General features: G+C 42.9%; 1 long non-coding RNA gene across 2 annotated transcripts; it reads right to left on the bottom strand.

Annotated features, from left to right (window-relative positions):
- Positions 1-8181: 8181 nt before the first annotated feature.
- Positions 8182-11669, bottom strand: LOC109942014 (uncharacterized). 2 transcript variants are annotated; one of them, XR_002264640.1, is made up of 4 exons: positions 11034-11563; positions 9813-10129; positions 9626-9732; positions 8184-8902 (listed from the first exon to the last, which is right to left on the bottom strand). It is a non-coding gene; the product is annotated as an uncharacterized lncRNA (long non-coding RNA). The 2 variants fall into 2 exon arrangements; XR_002264639.2 differs by having other exon boundaries at positions 8182-8902; positions 9813-11669.
- Between the last annotated feature and the right edge of the window lie 6370 nt (positions 11670-18039).

Here is an 18039-nt window from a genome sequence, read left to right as displayed (position 1 = left end):
AACCCTCCGGGACTTTGGCTACAATCTGAGCAAAGTCCCACTCCTATGTGACAATGCGAGTGCAATCCGCTTAGCAGATAATCCTGTTGAACACAGCCGCACTAAGCACATAGACATCCGACATCACTTTCTGAGGGATCACTAGCAAAAGGGAGATATTGATATTTTTCCTATTAGCATCGAGAACCAGCTAGCCGATATCTTCACCAAGCCGTTGGACGAGAAAACATTTTGCATGTTGCATAGTGAGCTAAATGTCTCAGATTCACGTAACTTGGATCGATCTATAGCATACATGTGTTCTATGCCTTTGATCATATTACTTTAAGCACTTACACTATTAGTTGTATATTTGTGGTGCTCAAGTTGTACAAGTCCTCCCCGGACCTCACAAGTCCATATGCAAATGGTGCACATATTTAGGGGGAGATGTGCTACAACTTGACCCTTTGAGACTAACCAGTTTGGTTGAGTATACTTGATGTAGTCTCAAAGGTGCATTGAAAGGGAAAGGTGAACTTGGACAATGAAAAGACTTCCACTGCACTTCGTTATTAGTGTACTTACTTCCAAAGTCATACTTAAGATCTTGTTGCCTTTTTGCTCTTAATTGACATTTTTGGTGAGGCAATGGGGTTAAAGGGGCCAACAATGATCCTGTTTTGGTGCTCAATGCCAAAGGAGGAGAAATTAAGGCCAAAGCAACTGGATCAGCCAACCACTTGAGAAATTTGAAAAATAGTAGAGTTAGAATTTGTGATTTGTCCAAAATACTCTTATTGCAAAATTTGGTCTCTTGTGGGGGATAATTTTGATTATGGGAAAAAGGGGGAGTTTTTGGCACAGAATTTTGATTATGGGAAAAGGGGGGAGTTTTTGGCACTTGATCAATTTTTTCTTGGAATATCTCTCGATTTACCCAAACAAGTGTGTTTGACTTAGAGATAGGAAAAAGAATTTGATTTGCAAAAACAAACCAAGTGGTGGCAAAGAGTGATCCAAATATGCCAAATCATTAGCAAAAACAAATTGGTCTTCAATTGCATTGATGTTGCACTTCTTTTGTTGCTTTTTTGATGTGTTGGCATAAATCACCAAAAAAGGGGAGATTGAAAGGGAAATGTGCCTTTGGGCAATTACTATAAGTATTTTGGTGATTAGATGCCCAACACACTAATTGAGTACTTATGGGCAAAATATGCAAATCAGAGACACATGTATGTTTCTAGACTTGGTGAATTGTTTTATGTACTAACATGTTGTCTAAGTGCTAGAAACAGTGCCAACAAAAGAAGAAGAAAAGCAAAGGAAAAGAGTTGGATGTGTGCAGCCAACACCAACTCTGGCCTAGCACACCGGACTGTCCGGTGCGCCAGGCTGGCCGGCGGTGAACCAGTTGCTCTCAGGAAAACGCAGAGGCGTACGACTATAATTCACCGGACTGTCCGGTGGTGCACCGGACTGTCCGGTGAGCCAACGGTCGCCAGCGCCAACGGTCGGCCTCGCGATCCGCGGGCGACGCGTGGCCCGCAGCAACGATCGGTTGGGCACACCACACTGTCCGGTGTGCACCGGATACACTGTCCGGTGCGCCAACCAACCCCGAGGACCAACGGTCGGATGCGCCAGATATGGAAGGAGATCGCACACCGGACAACTACAGTGACTGTCCGGTGGTGCACCGGACTGTCCGGTGCACCACCCGACAGAAGGCAAGTTTGGCCTTCCAAGTTGGCCTCCAACGGCTCCTAGTTGCCTTGGGGCTATAAAAGGGACCCCTAGGCGCATGGAGGAGTAAACTAAGCTTTCAAGAAACATTCTAAGACTCCCAGACTCCGACTCCATGCATTTGATTCCCTGTGTTAGCGATTTGAGCTCCATTTGAGTTGCAAACTCCGTGTGTTGTGTTTCGAGCTCAAGTCGTGACGTGTGTGCATGGTTGTGCTGTGGATTTGAGTCTTGTGTGTGTTGCTCTCCCTAACCTTACTCTATGCTTTCTTTGTGATCTCAATTGTAAGGGCGAGAGACTCCAATTTGTGGAGATTCCTCGCAAACGGGAAGAATACTCTAAAGTAAAAGACCGTGGTATTCAAGTTGATCATTGGATCGCTTGAAAGGGGTTGAGTGCAACCCTCATCCATTGGGACGCCACAACGTGGAAGTAGGCAAGTGTTACTTGGCCGAACCACGGGATAAAAATCGTGTGTCTTGTGTGTTGCTTATTGTGATTGCTTTGTTCGCAAGAGTGCATTCCTTAGCCACTTGATTTCACTAACACCTTGATAAACAAGTTTGTGGCTATTTAGTGTTTAATTTTACAGGATCACCTATTCACCCCCTCTAGGTGCTCTCACCTTCCCCTTTCTATTTCTTCACAAGTCGAGACCCCCGACCATGGACGACGGAGCAGCGGTTCCGGCGAGCCAAAACCGGCCGGAAAATGCAACGACTATACCTCTCCATTGCTCAACACCTAATTCTACCTTCAGCGACACAAATCCCTCACTTAATTGCAAGGTTCTGGCTCACAATCACTCTGTCCACGGTGATGGCACAAACCGGGGACAATTCAGAGTGTTCCTGGTGATCTATCCAGGTTTAGTTCAATTGGTTGGGCCGATGAGCATCTACAGCACACAGGGGTATTGAAACAAGAGCGAGGAGGTCGTGAACGGACCTGCAGAGAGCTAGTCACGATGAGCTCACACATGGCGGGGTTCTTGACTGATTTGGGGGAAATTTTAAATTAGGGAGCTGTGGGGGACGATTGGAGGTGAGGGCTGGTTCACTGGGTGCACAACTACTTAGCGGAGCAGGCTGGAGCACCAATTTATAGTGTCCATCGGTGGTGGCAGCTAATTCTTGAGAAGACACGCGGCGGCCGGAGAGAGGGACTGAGTCACTGGCGTGGGTGACCATGGCTGTTACCGTGGCAAGACCTTAGGCGATAGATGGGCTTTGTATTGTGATCAATTACGACATGGTAAAATGGCTGACGGCGTGGCATAACCGCGGGGAACGGCGCCACGACGGCGATGGTCGCGCGGCCACGTCGCCGGGTAAAGGGGCATGGCAACAGGGCAAAACAGTGGCCTAAGTTCATCCTCAACGCGATATTTCTTACCCCGAGCAGTTATCTGCACTCCACCGGGCACGAATCGCGGTGCCGGCACGAATCCGAGCGTGGGGTCACCGGCCGCGAGGGGGATGAACCTGAGAGACCGATTTGCTGGGCTTGGATCTCATATTTTTATGTGATAACTTGTTAACCCACCTATAACAAAGTTGTTGATCTATACTCCAGCTTTAATCTTGCTATAGTAATCATAGTCAAACAATCACTGGATCATGGTCGAATCCGATCTCAAAATTCACCTAACTTCACTGTTAGCCAATATTCAGTTCAAAGACTGACTGTCAGCCCGACTTTAAGTCCTTTTATTTCCAATTTCTGTACAATACCAATGCTTAGTCACTTAATAAAACTTGTACTCCTAACATAGCTCTACAAGTTTGCTATGTTGACCAAGAGCAAAATCCTCAAGAATTCTGAGAGATGGAGTACCAAAGTTGACCTTATTCGACTGAATTCAGACTTAACCATATGGAGTGCATGGGGTGCTTTTTGTAAATCTGTCCAAATCCCACTATTTGACTTGCAAATCCTCAAATATAGAAAACACATGATTTGTGGTGTTCTATCACTTTGGTATTTGCACTTGGGTCCAAAAGTGCACAAAATTTACAATTACCCCCTTAGGGTTTCAATTAGGGTTTCTAGGGTTTGTTTTTAGGGTTTTGGGCACATTAGGGTTTTGATGCCACCAAAGTCCATCAAATGTGATACCTTACGATCATTTCTCATGTCTTTTGAGGTTTTAACTTATTTGGGTTTCACTTTCATTCATAAGCCCTAATTTAGGGTTAAGCACTCTACCATAGGGTTAATCACACATGAAGTCACATCATTACAACTTGTTTGACATTTTTACCTAGTGAATGCACTCTAGGTGTAACAAACACATGATATGCCAATGCTCATGATGTTATGTTCAAGTTTTAGTGACAGTAACACCAGGGGTGTTACATCTAGATATGCTTAGGTTCAGGAACAACGTTGTTGAATGTTCGAGCTTCAGATTGTTCCCTTACATCATGTTGTGGTTGATCCTGAAACTGCCCTTGATGCTGCTGATTATATGACGAAGTTGAAGCTAATGCAGATGGTCGAGGTAGGGCCCATCTGGCCAGCGAATGACTTGCTAAAGCAACTAAAGTTGAAGGTTGTTGGATTGGCTATTGAGTGTGTATATACTCTAGAATGTGCGGAGAATAATATGAAGAAGTATGAAGGACCTACTTTGGCTGATTCTGCCTTGCCTCAGCTTCAACAATTTCCTTCTGTTTTTGGATTGTAACCTGGCAGGTTCTTGTTGTGTGCCCCATACCTTCTCCGCAAAATAGACAAAATAGCCTTCTTGGCTGAGTGTTGTATCTCCCTCCAAAGCTTCTTCCTCCTCTTGGGGATGGTGGTCCGAAGAAGCTCTGTTGTGTCCCTGTTGATTGGGAGTAACTGTGCTGCCCTTGAGTATGACTGTTTTTGACTTCACTTCGGCCTGGGTTGTGGATTGTTCTGATGTGTCTTGGATTGAACCTTCCTCCAAAGCCCCTTGTCATCTCAAAGTTCTATAAGCTTCCTCTCTACTTCGTCGAAAATCGTTGTCGACCCTGATAACCGCACAAAGATAGAACAGACGATGAGGAGTACCATAAACCAAACTCAGGAGTGAAACCTAGGTACCTCATAATCTGCTTCACAGCCTTTCTGTGAGATGTGCGTGGGGAAGCCTAGAAACGAGCGCACAGACACACTGTGAAGTGTATGTCCGGCCTCGTCGCAGTCAAGTACATGAGAGAGTCAATCATGCTCCTGTACTCCTTCTGGTCCACGGGTTTGTCGTCCTCATCAGTATCAAGCATCGTCGAGGTGGACATGGGCGTCTAAAGAGGCTTGCCCTCACCCATGTGGAACTTCTTCAGGACATCCTTTGTATGCTTGCCTTGATGCACAAAGGTCCTATCTTGGGTCTGCTTTATTTGCAGCCCGAGGAAGAAGTTTAACTCACCCATCATGCTCATCTCAAATTCCCTGCTCATAAGATCTGAAAATCTAGACACAAGAGCATGAGAAGAACCACCAAATATGTTATCATCCATGTAAATCTGGACTAAAAGGGTGTCACTATCATGCTTGAGGAGAAAAAGAGCTTTGTCCATAGAGCCCATTTTAAAACCCTTTGAAAGCAAAAAAGATTTCAAATGCTCATTTAGGCTCTAGGGGCTTGTTTCAAACCGTATAGAGCTTTTTGGAGTTTAAAAACATGGTTAGGAAACTTGGAACTCTCAAAACCAGGGGGCTACCTAACATACACCTCTTCCTCTATATACCCATTCAAAAAGGCACTTTTGACATCCATTTGAAAAAGCTTAAAACCCTTTGAAGCAACAAAGTCTAAAAGGATCCTAATGGCCTATAAAAGGGCAACAGGGGTAAAGGTCTCCTCATAATTAATTCCCTCTTTTTGGAAAAACCCTTGGGCAACCAACCTCACCTTGTTTATCACTACCAAACCATCCTCACTCTGTTTGTTTTTGAAAACCCATTTGGTACCGATGGGATGGTAGTTAGAAGGAGGTGGCACCAAAACCCAAACCTGTTTTCTTTTAAAATTTTCAAGCTCCTCATGAATAGCATTAACCTAGTTAGGATCAAATAAAGCATGTCCAACATCTTGGGGCTCAAAAGTAGCAACAAAAGCCGAGTGAGAAAAGTGAGAAATCTGCTGTGACCTGGAGCGAGTGACTCACTCGTGAAGCTCCCCGACCATCTATTGAGGTGGGTGGCGACACTAAATGTGATGTGGAGCCTCTCATGAGGAATTGGCCTCCCCTCAACAGCAGCCTCAACTCCTCCAGTCTCAGCAGGAGCTGGCTCGAGCGAACCCCAAGTGGTGGAAGAAGTGGGGTTGGGTCCGTCAGCCGTAGTAGTGGAAGCAGGATTGACTGGGGCAGCTAGTGGAGTCAGCTCGGGATCACCCCAATCGGCGTCGTCGTGCTCCTCCTCCACAAAGATGGTCTGTCCCATCTGATCTGGACCTATAGGCTCAAAGACAGGGGATGGACAAGGTGCAGTCTCATCGAATGTAACCTCACAAGTCTCCATAATGAGGTTAGTCTCTAGGTTAAGAACACGATAAGCATGAGAATGTAATGCATAACCCAAAAAAACCCCGTCAGAAGACCGAGATTCAAATTTGTCCAAACTTCTCTATTTCAGCACAAAGCATCTGCAGCCAAACACCCTAAAATGGATAACCTTTGGTGGCCGTCCAAATCACAGCTCATAAGAAGTTTTGTTCAGAAAATCCCGAAGAAAGATGTAATTGGACACATGGCAACAAGTGTTGATCGCTTCGGCCGAAAAACGCCTAGGAGTCTTATGCTCATCAAGCATCATCCTGGCCATCTCAACACGGGTCCAATTTTTGCGTTTAACAATGCCATTCTGCTGGGGCACATACAAAGAGGAAAACTGATGCTCGAGTCCCAAAGAAGCACAAAAGGTTGCAAACTAAATATTTTTGAATTATGTGTCATTGTCACTGCGTATAACTCTCATGGCATTCTTAGGAAACTCATTCTACAACTGATCAATCAAATCTCGAGCATGAGTAAAAGCCTCATCCTTCGCCGCCGTAAAGAACACCCTAAGAGTAGCGAGAGAAGTCGTCGACAACCACAAGCACATACCACTTCCCTCCAAAAGAGCAAACCCTAGCTAGACCAATAGTGTCTATAGGAAGCAATTCACCAGGATGCGAGGTCATCACCTTGGTGACCGGGGAATGGTAAGCGACAACAATTTTTGCCATGATGATAAGGGTGACAAACAAGATCTTTCTCAAATTTTAATTTGGGCAATCCTTGGATTAGGTCAAGTGAGCTCAAACGACACAAAAGATCGAAGCTCAAGTGACCTAGCCTCCTATGTCACTTCCAAAGAGAAGAGGAAGATCCTGCCAACAAACATCGAGAAGGGGCAGAAGAATGTGAAAAATCATCACTGAAAACTCGACCAAAAGGGGAAATTTGGCAAACAAGATCCCCACAGGCATCCAAAACCCGAGACAAGCCCTTTTTAAAACACACTTCATAGTCATCCTCAAGGAGTTGCGAAACTAAAAGCAAATTGAAATGCAGATTCGAAACCAAAGCAACATCCTTGAGAACAAAGCTCTTGTTCACCCGAATGGTGCCACGAGAAACAACCTTACCTCTTGACTTATCCCTGAAAGGGAAATGTGCCCTTGTGACATTTCTATAAGTATTTTGGTGATTAGATGCCCAACACATTGTTGTAAGGTGATGCAAATAAAGAATAAAGGTAAGATCTTGACGCTTAGTCAATTGTTTTATATGCTAAACACTCTTGTCTAAGTGCCAGGGACTCAGCTAATTAAAGGCCAAAAAAGTCAAAGGAAGACAAATAAAGAATCGAAGAAAAGGTGCAGACTGCGAAGCACCGGACGGTCCGGCGCTGTTCACCGGACAGTTCGATGTGCACCGGACAGTCCGGTGCACGTTCTGCGGAACTCGTTGCTCTCGGGTTTTCCCTGGCTACGCCGGCTATAAATCACCGGACAGTCCGGTGCTCCAGCCGTGCAACGGCTACCTGCCACATCGACAAGCGCCAACGATCAAATGGTGCACCGGACGGTCTGGTGCCCCACACCGGACGGTCCAGTGCCCCTGTTGACACGGATTTTGGCCTCATCAAAATATATGCTATGCAGGTTAAATAACTCGATTAATGTGACCCCTAAATTTCGTTGCCTGTGAGAAATAAGTAAATATTCTACAAATAAAGATATGAACAGTTAAAGTGACCATTTATTTATAATGTCTTTGTGTTCCAAAAGTTTAGCACGCCGAGATATTAAAACATATGTGGCCTCAAGTGTATATAGGATCAATAAACAACCACTATAATGTGACTTATATGTGCATGCATGAGCAAATAGCACAAAAAAAGTTGTCCGGTAGTGCTATATAAAAGGATAATAAAGAAATTATATATAATAATAATAAAATATAAAAAGGATAAATAATGAAATCTGCATGTCGTCCTTTTCACGAACGTCTGCATGCTTGCATGCCTCCTCCCGCGTTTTTTTCGTTTTTTTTTCTCTTCGCGTGCTTGCTCGTACGAACTCAACTTTCTCAGCCACGTGTCAACTCCCACTCAGCGTAATACTCGAGCCGACGTGCACACGCGCCCACGACAGAGGTGCACGTCTCTGCATACGCAACACACATCTTCCCTGGCGCAACACAACCTCCGCGTAGGCCCCTTTGGCCTATAAAATACACTAGAATAAGGCAGCGCCCTATCAGGCGCTATACAACTTGCTTGATGCAACAAATAGGAGGTTAGATATAATGAAAGGCAAACACTTCATTTGACAAGTTTTTAAAAGCGGTGGTAGGCATGCAGATTTGGTGAAAAAGACTTTTTTTTGCTAACTACTGATTAGGTGTCTAAAATGGTTTCATGTACAGTGAAACAAAAAAATTGGAAACACATGACGGGGATGTGTCATATATGTCTTAGAAATGTAAATAGAATTAAATATAGTCGTATGCAAATAATACATGTACTACAGACATCTAAACATACATGTTAATTCAGTTAGCGAAAATAATTACTACAAAGAATCTTCTTGTAAAAAAACACAGTACAATCTTAGTGATATCCTCTATGTATCTACGTCCATAATAATCTCCTCTATATCTATTGTCCAGCCTGTAAAGCGGTGAGTAGGCATCGACTTGGAGCTGAATTCTAAAGAAAAAGGGAAACACAGCTCAGATAAATAATAGACTCATGATTACTAAATTAGACATGGTATTCATGTTGCACACTAAAAACAATAAAATCATATTGATCATAAACCTGAAAATGGAGAATTAATAGAAAAGCAAAGGCAGGCACAAATAATGGCAATGATACTAACGAAACATCAAGGCCCATACTTGAATTGTTACGATACAGAAAAATCCAGGCAACCGAGAATGAGAAGGTTTTTGGACTAACAATTGTTTCCTTTTGGTAACTTGTTTAGTACCCTAATACCCCATTTGGATATAGATATTGGAGCATGGAATTAGAAAGTGTAATCAGCTTTCTAGAATTCTATTGTTTGGTTGCACATGGAATCGGGATTTGAAATCAGAGACCCAACTAAAAATTAAAATCTCGCCAAATAGAGTGTTCCTTCTACAAAAACAATATTCTAGCTTTAAAATCAGAAAGATAAATGATTTCTGTTCAAAAATGAATTCTTCAGTGCTAAGCATGTGAAAACACTACACAGAAGGACACATCTAAAAGTTCAACACAGAAAGGCCCAAACTGCTGATCGGTCAGCATCTCAATATTATTCAAAACCTGGATAAACAAGCATGATCAAATCTGGCAACTCAAGATTTTAGGCAGACCCTATGGCATGCTAATAAAGATCAAGGGCCAAGGGCCAATAGTGTGATAATGGAGAAGGGATCACACCTACTCGGGTTCCAGCTTGGACTTCTTGCCTCCAATGGTGAATACAATGTCAGACTGGCAGAGTCGACGGCTGATTCTCCCATGGGACTCGGACAACGCTCACAAAGCTGTCATAGTGAAACAATTAAGCAAAGTAGAGTGCTAAATGGCACAGAAAATCTCTGTGCCCTGGGTCAGTTAAGCTCACCTGATTAATGTAGTTTAGGATGAGTTCCTATATATGTCTTGTTCTGGGAAAGTTGGTTTTGCATCCAAACCGCAGCCATCTCCCAGGCATTGCACATTGGGTCACTCTTCAGACCACCATTTGATGTCCCAGCTTCATCACGCACCATGCTCTGAATTGCAGGGTTGTGTTTGCATAGCATATATATAATAAAGGAACAAAGAAAGGTTTGCCCAGATGATCATCATTATCATGAGTTCATGATAGGCTACGTCACACTATAGAGATTATTTACAGTCCTCACGTAACACCATGAGTGCCATCAAAAGTGCATGTTTCTGGAAAATAACCCCAACAAGGCAACAACATAAGATGAATGTGCACAGAGGAAGATGAGGTTTAAATCTAAACTTCAAACAAAGGCATAGCTTTATCTTCAAAAGAGCAACATCTAGACTTTAATTTGCTATGTAGTGTCTGTTGTGCTGACCTTAAGACGTATGTTATATGTAATGAGACGTAGGGACCATTATGGCCATAAAGGAAAAATTTAGATGACATAAAGTTCAGTAGAATTGAGCGTCTAGTTCTGAAATGTTAGTAGTCACCATAGAGTCATCTCAAACGCTTCCTACAAAACTGCCTAGCTCATTAGACTAATACTTTAGCATGTCAGATAAAACAGAAATGATCTTGATTCCTAGTTATTTAGCCGCATCAAGGCTTAAGTGCAATTGGTTTTCTTATGAACTCAAATATTATAGTAGTTCGAACTTGGACAAATTCTACTGCACTCTAATTCTTCAAGCCTTTCAGCCATGTCAGATTTGACTTAGGGCCTAGCTATGTTGGATGATCTAGGGATCTTCTCCCAACTTAAGTTTAGTAATCTCATAATAAATCAAGCTATGTAAAACAAGTACCACACATGCCACAAGCGCTGAGAGAAATAAATTTGGTTAAGGAACATTACTGAAAACCATAAGAAAATTAGACCCATGGTATAAAATAAAATATTAAGAAAGAAATCTTATAGAAAACAAGTTCTCTTTCACATAAACGAGACGGGGGAAGTTGATTTGTGAGTAGCCTTCTTTTCACATCATTTTGTAATATAATTGTATCGTTCAGAAAAAAATAAAGAACCAAGAAGCTAACGACTGAAAACCATAAAAAGCTAACACTGGTCGTAGGCTCGTAGCAATCAAGAACTAAGAAGAAGAGGGGAAGAGAGATGCTGACCTGGACGACCTCGACTATGGTGCGCGTGACGGCTGCGCGCTCGATGTAATGGCTCCGAGCGACGATCCTGTCGAAGAGGTGTCGAGGTGCACGGCGTCCTCATGTGGCGCAGGTGCATGGTGTCCTCATAAACGGCACGGAGGCTGATGATGCCGGGGTGCACCGGCATGTAGCGCAGGATGTCCACCTCCCGGCGCACGTCCTCCACGTCCACGGGCGTCCACAGATAGCGCTTGGATACGGACTTGCACGGGTACCACGCCCTCATGGCAGACACATGTACGTGACGCCGAACTCGCTGCGTCCCCACTCATCGTCGAGCTCGTACTGCGCGCCGAGGTCCCTCCGCGTCGGGTCCAGCAGAACCACCAGGCCGGGGCGCGTCGGGGCCGCTGCCACGCGGTTTTACACGACGTTGTAGGGGTTCACCTTCTGCTGCTTCTGGTAGCTCTTGCCGCTTTCGTTCGTCGAGGGTGTGGCACAACAGTTTCCCATGGTCGCCGCTGCCTCCTAGCAGGCTAGCAGCAGCAAACTCTGAGAGGGGGGGGGGGGGGGGGGGGGGGGGGTCGACCGGACCCCGGGCGAGCTGGTTTCAACTTCCAGTTCAGTGGCGGCGGCGACTGACTGGAAGCGGACAACTCGAATCGAAGGTGGGGAAAGTTCTGTAGGCTTTGTACTGTGATCTGGCGTGTGAGCTACTGAGCTGGGGCGGGGCGGTGGCCGGTGGCCGGTGGGGAGTTGTAGAGGTGGGGCCGCGTTGTGGCCGACCATCACTTTGACGACAACCGCGACCATGCCTCCCGACCATCACTTTGACGACAGCCGCGGCCATGCCTCCCGAGCATCGCGGTGGCCCCCACAGTTCTCTTCCCTGTAGACTGTAGTAAATAGCGAGCTGACCATGTCTCAGCGTGGCATAGTGAGCAGTGACCCATCAACTCATTCTTCACCTTTAAGAGTATGCGGTAGTCCTTGTAAGGTGTGGGGGTGCCACGAGCCATGACAAAAGCCTGACACACTACTCAGCCGCACAAAACACTCTTACTGTTTGATGGCGACACATATCACTACCCTTACAACGTGGTGCACGACACTGCCGCGCAGGACCGGACGCTGGCGCTAGGCTGCCACGCGTGGGCACGCAGATGGCTTGCGAGACCGTGAAGCACGGAGAGCGCTTCAAACTCGTTCAGGTTTTAAGGAACAAGATGCCAGGCTACTGCATTCGCGGGGATCAGAAAGAAGGAAAAAGCACCGCAGGCTGCCTCGCTGCTCCACTAAAAAACATCTTCAATTGCTGCGCGACGCAACGAAGAAAAAAAGAAGCACCGCCAGGCTGCTGCTGAAGTCCGTCATCAAGGAATTACTGCTTCAGCGGTCTTCATCAGCGGTCTTCATCGGTAACACAAATTCTTCATAAAGCACTCCTCTCTAAGGCATACCTTAGAGAGAAATTGGTTCTACAACTTTAAGAGCATTACCCTTAAGGAAAATTGCGTCGTCGGGTTATACACAATCTCAAGGGCATATCCTTGAGAGAGATCACGCTGCATAGTTATATACTCTGTCGTGACCCATCGAAAAAGTTACTGCAAGGTAAGAAAAGTCCCTCACGTTGCTGCACTGATCTTTGTCTTCTTTATCATCGCGTTGTGCTGTCGATATGAAATCAGGAACAAGTGCTAAAGTTGATGTGTGCCAAATTTAAAATCAAGCATAGTTTCTCTACTGGATATAACCCGTCCGCTAATGGTCAAGCGGAAGCATTTAATAAAGTGTTATGCAAATTGCTTAAAAAGATGGTCTCACATAATAAGAGGCACCGGCATGAAAAGCTACTAGACTCCTTGTGGGTGTATAGAGTTACGACGCGAACTGCAACAGGGATGACCCCTTACTCCCTTGTATATGGGGGAGAAGCGGTCCTGCCATTAGAAGTACAAATCGCTTCTTTATGAGTTGCCATTCAAGAAAAACTCACAGAAGAGGAAGCGACAAAATTGCGCTTAAAAGAATTAGACAACTTGGAGGAAAAGCGGCTTCATGCATTGCAAAACTTGGAGGCATACCAAGCTAGGATGTCTCGAGCTTTTGATAAGCGATTAAAAAGAAGATCGTTTAAACAGGGCGGCCTGGTGCTTGCAGTCATCCGCCCCATGAATATTACTCATCGGATGAAAGGTAAATTTGAGCCTAAATGAGAAGGCCCTTATGTAGTAAAAGATGTTTATTCAAGTGGTGCGTATCGAATCATTTCCGCTGACAGCGAGTATTGCCCTCCTCCAATAAATGGAAAATTCTTAAAACGCTACTATGCTTAAAAAATATTATTATTATAATGCTCCATCGCTCATAAGCTTAAACTGTTAGTGAGAAATAAATAATAAAAATAAATCCATCATATGCTCCATCGCTCATGAGCTTAAACTGTTAGTGAGAAATAAATAATAAAAATAAATCCATCATATGCTCCATCGCTCATGAGCTTAAACTGTTAGCGTGAAATGAATAAGAAAAAAAACCAGCATATGCTCCAATGCTTTAAGAGCCTAAACTGCAAGTGCCAAAAACAAAAAATAAATCCACCATACGCTCCAATGCTTCATGAGCCTAAGCTGTAAGCAAAAAAAAGTACACATGCTCCATCACTCATGAGCTTAAACTGTTAGCGAGAAATAAATAATAAAAATAAATCCATCATGTGCTCCATCGCTCATGAGCTTAAACTATTAGCGAGAAATAAATAATAAAAATAAATCCATCATGTGCTCCATCGCTCATGAGCTTAAATTGTTATTGAGGAAAACATAAAAAAATAACCATATACTCCATTGCTCACGAGCTTAAACTGTTAGCGAGAAAAAAAAATCGCTATATACTCCAATGCTTCATGAGCCTAAACTGTAAGCAACAAAAAAATTACGCATGCTCCATTGCTCACGAGCTTAAACTGTTAGTACGAAGAAAAATTAAATAACCATATGCTTCATTGCTCATGAGCTTAAACTGTTAGCAAGAAAAAATAAATCACCATATGCTCCAATCCACATGAGCTTAAACTGTTAGCGAGAAATAAATAATAAAAATAAAACCATCATATACTCCAACGCTTTAAGAGCCTAAACTGCAAGCGCCAAAAAACAAAAATAAATCCAACATATGTTCCAAACTGTCAGCGAGAAAAAATATAAAAATAAAACCATCATATGTTCCAATGCTTTAAGAGCCTAAACTGCAAGCGCCAAAAACAAAAATAAATCGACCATATGCTCCAACGCTTCATGAGCCTAAACTGTAAGCAACAAAAAAACATACATGCTCCAACGCTTCACAAGCCTAAACTGCAAGTGCCAAAAAAAACAAAAACCTTCATATGCTCCATCGCTCACAAGCTTAAACTGTTAGCAAGGAAAAAAATCACCATATATTCTAACGCTTCACGAGCGTAAACTGCAAGTGCCAAAAAAACAAAAAAAACAAAACCTTCATATGCTACATCGCTCACGAGCTTAGACTATCAGCGAAAAAAATTTCACCATATGATCTAACGCTTCATGAGCCTAAACTGTAAGCGACCAATATAACTATTGAGAAACATGTGTGCAAAGGGATATGTGTACTCCTATGGCTCGAAAAAAAGATACCGAACAAATTGTTGTGTTTCAGGGAGTTTAAATAAAACTTCAACAAGAGATAACGAATGCAGACACAAAATCCTATTTAAAAATGATTGATCAAACTTCGGCTATGAGCCATGTACAAAAAAATGATCTATAAAGTCACAAGACACAATGTACACCCTTGTCGGATAAATATTATGATGGCATAAGATATAGTCTATTAAATGATAGATTAGCAAAATAATGTTTCGAGATCCGGATCCGTTAACATAAACTTTTTTCGCATTCGGACCTCGAGGGGGAATCTGTTGACACGGATTTTAGCCTCATCAAAATATATGCTATGCGGGTTAAATAACTCGATTAATGTGACCGCTAAATTTCGTTGCCTGAGAGAAATAAGTAAATATTATACAAATAAAGATATGAACAGTTAAAGTGGCCATTTATTTATAATGTCTTTGTGTTCCAAAAGTTTAGCACGCCGAGATATTAAAACATATGTGGCCTCAAGTGTATATAGGATCAATAAACAACCACTATAATGTGACTTATATGTGCACGCATGAGCAAATAGCAAAAAGAAAATAAGTTGTCCGGTAGTGCTATATAAAAGGATACTAGTCGGTTGCCCGTGCGTTGCAACGGCTTACAACAATATCCACGTAAACTATCGTTCAAAAAAAAATTCAAGATTTTTTATTGATTGTCTCCGCTCTCTGTATAATATATTTTTTGATTTGGCTAACTGATGTTATTGTTTACTCCATGCAAATATGTCTTGGTACAACACGGTCAATGAAGTGAGCGATTATAAGAGAGTTCACAACGATTGACTGAATGAACAGAGATTATAAAATAACATAATTCCATCATACAGAACCAAATAAAAGAAAGTTTGTGAGATCAAGTTTATAAAATAAGTCCCATGAAGTCAAACTTATAAAAAAGATATATCAAAATATGGAGTGATTGCTAAAGTCAGGCATCAATAAAAACTAAATACGCTCCATATAAATTACTCTACTTCGTAGCAATTACTAACGTTTAAAACCAATAAATAACATTTTATTTTGCTGTTAGTGTGACAAATCATTGCTGCTCCATCCAATTCAGCAACCTCAAACACAATGTAGTCCATTACGCCAATGTGGTCTCAGAAACGATCTAATGCTTGCAAGAGCAAAGAACGTCGTGCCGTGCTTGGGTTGTAACCTCGGCCCGTAGTGTTGGCCCAGCCCGACACAATTATTTTTTATTTTACAAAAAAAACGTATATACCTATATACAATTTATATTTAATATTTAAAATATCTTAGCGTGATGTTCTACTGGTTAGACAGTTTCACCCAGTGTCTCCCGCCCTTCTCCCATCAGGGCATGGGTTCGAACCCCACCTGCACCGTTTTTTAACATTTTATGCTCATTTAATTAAATAGATCGACGGGCTAACGGGCTGGCCCGACACAGTTAGCAGGCCGGCATGACATGCCTGTGCCATAGTTGTGGCCCGCATGCATCTAGCCCGTGTCGGGCGTCGTTACGCTGATTTAATTAAATGGATCGATGGGCTAACGGGTTGGCCCGACACAGTTAGCGGGCTGGCATGACGTGTTTGTGCCATAGTTGTGGCCCGCGTGTATCTAGCCCATCTCAGGTGTCGTTTGGTATTTATAGATGTGCAACAGATTAATTTGAAATAGCTGTGAGGGGTTATTTGTAAAAAAATGACGCATGACGACCGTTGAAACTGGTGCTTTAAATATAGTATATAGATATAGAATAAAGAAATTATATATAATAATAATAAAATATAAAAAAGGATAAATAATGAAATCTGCATGTCGTCCTTTTCACGAACGTCTGCATGCTTGCATGCCTCCTCCCGCGTTTTTTTTCGTTCTTTTTTTCTCTTCGCGCGCTTGCTCGTACGAACTCAACTTTCTCAGCCGCGCGTCAACTCCCACTCAGCGTAATACTTGGGCCGACGTGCACACGCGCCCACGACAGAGGTGCACGTCTCTGCATACGCAACACACATCTCCCCTGGCGCAACACAACCTCCTCGTAGGCCCCTTTGGCCTATAAAATACATACCAGGCTACTGCGTTCGCGGGGATCGGAAAGAAGGAACAAGCGTCGCCAGGCTGCCTCGCTGCTCCACTAAAAGCATCTTCAATTGCTGCACGACGCAACAAAGAAAAAAAGAAGCACCGCCAGGCTGCTGCTGAAGTCCGTCATCAAGGAATTACTGCTTCAGCGGTCTTCAACAGCTAGCTGTCTTCATCGGCAACACAAATTCTTCATTAAGCACTCCTCTCTAATGCATACCTTAGAGAAAATTTGGTTCTACAACCTTAAAAGCATACCCTTAAGGAAGATCGTGTCACCGGGTTATACACAATCTCAAGAACATACCCTTGAGAGAGATCACGCTCCATAGTTATATACTCTGTTGTGACCCATCGAAAAAGTTACTGCAAGGTAAGAAAAGTCCCTCACGTTGCTGCACTGATCTTTGTCTTCTTTATCATCGTGTTGTGTTGTCGATATGAAATCAGGAACAAGTGCTAAAGTTGATATTATGCTAAATATAATTACACTTCGCGCATATGTATAAATTATCGCGAATATATGTGGTGTCTTGTACGGCGGAAATCAAAATTCTGTGTCAAATAATGGATATATATTTGCGCACTTCATCCGCAAATTTTTTTTCCATTGAGCACCCCTCTTTAAGGCATACCTTAGAGAGAAACTGGCTCAATAAACCTCAAGGGCATACCCTTGGGGAAGAACACGCCACACGGTGAAATACACCGTTGTAGCCCATCAAAAAATATTTAGCGCAAGGTATGGTGGCCGATCAGGCTGCCAAGATGAGAAGTGGGAATAATCGTTTTTCTCCACACTTCATAAGATCAACATGTGTGTTGTCTGCTAGGGTATTCATGCTAAATTCTAAGACATAACCACTCAAACTAGAGAGAATTCATCTCAAACTAAACTAAACTAGTTAGACGTCACTTTTTTTGGTTTATCATGGATAGACTAGAGGGAGAATTCATAAGATCAACCAAAAAAAAGAGTTGCGTCGGCTCAAACTAAACTAAACTAAATAATATGCAATAAAATAAAATAAATAATGAATCATGTAGGCTACAATCTAGGCTGATCTTAGACTTGTCTAATTAAAAAAGAGTAAATAAAGATAAAAAATCAATGTTCCGCACCCATGAAAAAACCGTTCATGTCATAACAATCACAAAATAAAAACAAATTCTTTACACGGTAAGGTTGGTTCCCACCAAATATTATTTTGACTAACATTAATTAATCAACTCCATACATCATAATGAAGTTCGGCATTGCATTATAGCATGTCG

The sequence above is a fragment of the Zea mays genome, chromosome 8, assembly GCF_902167145.1.
Source record: "Zea mays cultivar B73 chromosome 8, Zm-B73-REFERENCE-NAM-5.0, whole genome shotgun sequence".
NCBI classification, from domain to species: Eukaryota; Viridiplantae; Streptophyta; class Magnoliopsida; order Poales; family Poaceae; genus Zea; species Zea mays.
The sequence above is the reverse complement of the archived record's forward strand: the minus strand, read 5'-3'. Positions and strand labels throughout refer to the sequence as shown.